The sequence below is a fragment of the Aureococcus anophagefferens genome (genome assembly GCF_000186865.1).
Source record: "Aureococcus anophagefferens unplaced genomic scaffold AURANscaffold_201, whole genome shotgun sequence".
Lineage (NCBI taxonomy): Eukaryota > Pelagophyceae > Pelagomonadales > Pelagomonadaceae > Aureococcus > Aureococcus anophagefferens.
This window is the reverse complement of record NW_008705742.1, coordinates 977-5693: the sequence shown is the minus strand read 5'-3', so window position 1 is coordinate 5693 and position 4717 is coordinate 977.

Genomic DNA, 4717 nt, shown 5'->3' with positions numbered 1-4717 from the left:
ACGCGCGACGCGGGCCGCCGGACCCGATGCTGCGTGAGCGGTGTGCGCGCCGCGGCCGCGCGCCGCCGCGTCGCGGTGGCTGGCGCTGGGCTTTTGGGCCGTGCGCGCAGGGGCCTTCCGCGTGTTGCTCGCACGCCGAGGCGCGCCTCCGCGCGTCGCGCGCGCCGAGGTCGCGGGATCGTCCGAGTCGTGCGTGCTGTCGGGCGACGCGCCGGCGACGCGTCGCCGTCCGGACCTCGTAGCCGAGCTCGCCGCCGATGTACGACAAGCCGAGGGTCGCGCCCGACTCCATCATCTAGCTGTCGAGGAGCAGCACGCGCTGCGCCTGGAAGTCCGCCGCGCGCGTCACCGGCGCGCCGCGCCGCCGCTCCGCTGCCGCGAGCGTCGCGTAGTCCCCGTCCGCGGGCGTCGGGTCGTCGACGCCCCGGGTCTCGGGCTCCCGCGACACGGCCGTGTGGTACGCCCAGGCGTCGTCCAAGTCGTCGTCGAGACCGGTCCGCGGCGAACTCCGGGCGGGCTCCGTCCTCGTTCGAAGGGCCGCGGGATCTGCGCGACCGGTCGGCGATGGGCTCGGGGTCGACGGAGGCGCCGTAGGCCACGACCTCCCGGTCGAGGTCCTCGACGCCAATGGCGCCGGGCTTCGTCGCGTCCGCGTCGTTCGCGGCCCGGGATCCGTCGCCGCCAGACGTGCTCGACGTCGACGGAGGCGTAGTAGACGGTCGCCGACGCGTTCGGCCAGGGCGCCCAGGCCACGCAGTCCACGCCTTTGCACGAGCCCTCGCACAACTCGGGCCGACGGACGCAGACCGTCGCGCCCATCTCCTGGCGCGGCGCGTGTCGAGGCCGTCGAACGCGTGGCGCAGCCGTAGCGCTCCAGCGTCACCGGAGCTCCGAGGCCGACCCGCGCGGAGTCGAGGCAGACCGTGCGGTAGGGCAGCCAGACGCCGTCGCCGCCCCAGACGCAGACCTTCTCCGAGGAGCCGAGCCGCTCGTTCGTTTGTTGCCGGCCGGCCGCGACGCCCGCGCCGGACTCGTGGCAGGCGCCGGACTGGGCCGCCGTGTGTGTGTAGCCGCCGACGACGCACTCAGCAAAACCCGTCTTGGACGCGACGGCCACGCAGCGGGACGCGTCGCGGCTCGACGGTCGCGAACCCGACGAGCGCCGCCCGCGGCGACGCCGTCACCGTCGAGACGGGCTGCGTCCAGACGCCGCGCACCGTCGCGTCGTTCACGAGGAGTACGATCGCGAGCGACTGCTCGTCGAGCCGCGGCGGTGCCAGCCGCGCTGCACTCGAGCACGAGGTTTTCAGAGCTAGCGCCAGGCAGCCCGCCGGGCTCCGGCCGAGCACGTCCGCGCAGCGCGACGTCGCAGCTCGCGCACACCGAGGTGCCGCGGCCGACCTCGCGGCTGTTGCAAGCGCACGCGATGTCGCCGAGGGTCTCCGACGAGGTCTCGCCGAGCTCTTTCGGAGCTGCCCATGCCGATTGCGTTCAACAATGGGTTCAAGGAGACCGAAAATCGGGCATCGTCTCAACACGATGGGCAGCGGTTGCCAGCACATCCCGCGCCACGGCGATGTGGCCGCGATGTGCGCCCTCTGTCGTCTGCCCCAGGCGAACTCCGTGGCCCGCTGCGGCGCGCGGCGGCCCCTGCCCCGGGGTCGCCGACGCCGCGGCTCACTGTGGAGAAACTGTCCTAGGCAGCGCTCCGCCGGCGGTGCGTCGACGTGGAAGACGACGAGCCTTTATGCGATCCGCTCGAAGAACCTAACGCGCCCGGGCCCGCGAGACCGCCCCGTCGGCCCCGAGGGCGGCGAAATCCCCGGACCGTCGATCGCGGGAGCGGGCGCCGCGCCGCGCGCTCGCGCCGACGGACGCGATCACGACGCCATTCCTGGATGACTGCGACGCGGCGAACGGCGCGGCACGGGCGGCCAGAGGCGCCGGCCGCGGCTGGGCGACGTGCGACGCGGCGGACGCTGCGGTACGGCGCACGGCGGCGCGAATGGCTGGCGGCCGAGCGAGCCGATGGGCCGCTTTGCGGCGTGCTGGGCCCGCTGCCGGGTCCGGATTGAATCAGCCTTGATCTGCGCCTTTGACCGAGCCGTGACCTGGGTTCCTCGGCAGCGGCGTCCTGCGACCGGCGCGTGCGCGGCGTCTCCGACTTTTTGATGCACGAGAGAGACGCCAGGCATGCCTCGTGCCACTGGCTGGGGAGGCATCGGGTTTTTGGACCGCGAGCGCGTCGCGGCGGCACGAAATCGTCATATCGTAGGTACATTGCGCGATCGAGGCGAAGGAGGACGCGACCTACGACACCAGCTCGCCGCACGCGACGTTGCCGAAGGTCTAGATCATCCTCGGGCGCCAGGCGCCACACCTCGGGCCCATGGCCGAGACGACCGCGGCGCCGACCGGCGGCGCCGACAACGATCTGGTGCCCGTGCGCGACCAGGTCCTGCGCTTCCTCGCCGACTGCGAGGGCGAGGACTTCCGCGGCATCCCGCTGGAACTCCTCGCGCAGCTGCTCCGCGTCGACGAGGACCACGCGCGCGCGGCCGTCGAGGACCTCGTGACCGAGGGCCGGCTCAGCACGTACGACGACGTCAGCACGTACGACGACGTCGCGCGCACGTTCGTGGTCGCCGCGACGGACGACGCGCAGCCGCCGGACTGCCCCGTCGCGCACGTCGCGAAGCAGCCGCGCGCCGCGAAATTTCTGGACGCCCTCCGCGTCGTTTCGTCGACGAGCGCGTCGCGCCTCGACCCGAGGTTCAACTTCCAGCACCTGCCGCTCTCGACCGTGCGGAACCTCTGCATCGTCAGCAAGGGCTTCTGGGAGATCGCCGTGGTCGGCATGAAGGAGATGGAGAGCGCGTACGACGAGCCGTTCCGCGTCCTCGTCGCCTGGGACGACGACGAGGACGAGTTCGCCGGCGGTCTGCCAATCCTTCCCGAGCAGCTGCCCAACACCATCGCGGTGCGCAGCACGCTGGACGCGAACGGCGTCGCCGCGGTCGCGGCGCCGCTGCCCGTCTTCGACGAGGAGATCGGCACCGCGCGCATCGGCGCGGCCGTCGACGAAGTTTCCTCCAGGCCGTGGGCGAGCATCGTCAAGACGATGACGACGACGCGCGAGGCCAAGCGCGTCTACAAGGAGGGCTGGCGCGACGTCGAGAACGACGAGCGCTGGACGGTGGTGAAGGTCGTCGAGGAGTTCCCGGCGGTGTTTCCATACCCCTGCGCGGTGCGTGATCGGGTCCGACGAAACGGCCTGCGGGCCATGACCGTGCGCAAGCCGCCGACTGTCGAAGGCGGTGCGCTCTTCCTCGCGCGGGGCCATGACGTTCTGACTTTCCTGCCGGCCGACGTCCGCGACCTCGCGAAGAAGCTGGCGGCGACGCCGGAGATCGAGCAGAGCAGCGAGTACTACGGGGTCTGCCGGATCTTCGGCGGCAGGTTTCAGATGAATATCCGGCTTGACGACGGGCGACACTCCAAAGTCTACTACGACGAGGTCGAGGCGGCGCGCGCATACGACGTGCTCGCGCGACCGCTCGGCAAAGACCTCAATTTTCCCGACGACTACGACGCGCCCGACGACTACGACTCGTCGTCCGCGCTCGCCGCCGCGGCGCCGCGGTCCGCCGCGGCCGCCGCGCCGCCGCCGCCCGTCGTCCACCCGCACGGCCCGCCCACGCTCCGCAAGGTCTACCTCGTCAAGGGCGCGCAGCACGAGTGGGCCCCCATCGACGGCGTCGCCCCGCCCCAGGACGACGACGCCCGCGCGGCCGTCCTCGCGCTCCGCGCGGAGCCGGCCGCCGCCGCGCCCGCGCCCGCGCCGCCCGTCGCGCCCGCGCTCACGGCCGCGCCGCCGACGCCCGCCGTGGCCGCCGCGCCGGTCGCCGCCGCGGCCGCGCCCGCGCCGCCCGCCGCGGCCGCCGCGCCGAAGCCCAAGGCCGCGCCGAAGGCGAAGAAGCCCAAGACCGCGCCGAAGCCCAAGGCCACCGCCGAGCGCGCCGCCGCCGTGAAGAAGAAGGATGACATCGCCGCGACGAGAATCGCGCTGGAGAACGCGACGGAGCTGTGGAAGAACGGCCGCTTCCAGGAGGGCAGCATGGCCCGCGCCGAGGCCGTCGAGGCCCTCAAGGAAAAGCTCCGCGCGTTGCGCAAGCGCAAGGTCGTCGCCGCCGCGCCGCCGACGCCCGCCGCGCCGGCCGCGCCGGTCGCCGCCGCGCCCGCGCCCGCGCCGCCCGCCGCGCCCGCGCTCACGGCCGCGCCGCCGACGCCCGCCGTGGCCGCCGCGCCGGACGCCGCGCCCGCGCCCGCGCCGCCCGCCGCGGCCGCCGCGGCCGCGCCCGTCATCGCCGCGGCCGCGCCGTCGCCGCCGCTCGCCGCGCCGACGCCGCCCGCGCGGAAGAAGGCGAAGAAGGCCAAGGCCGCGCCCTCGGCCGCGCAGATCGCCGTCGGCGAGGCGCGCGCGGCGGCTTTGGCGGAGGCGCCCGCGCACCCGGCGGCGCTCGCGGCGCCGCGGCCCGCGGACCGCGAGGCGCGAGCCGCCGCGGCTTTGGCACGGCGGCACCACGCCGAGAACACCTACGGCCTCAAGCGGCTGGGGAAGAGGTGGGACCACGGCAACGGCTTCTTCGCGCTCAAGGACGGCGACTACGAGTTCTTCAAGGACAGCGACGCGTTCGGCGCCGATTCCGACGTCGAT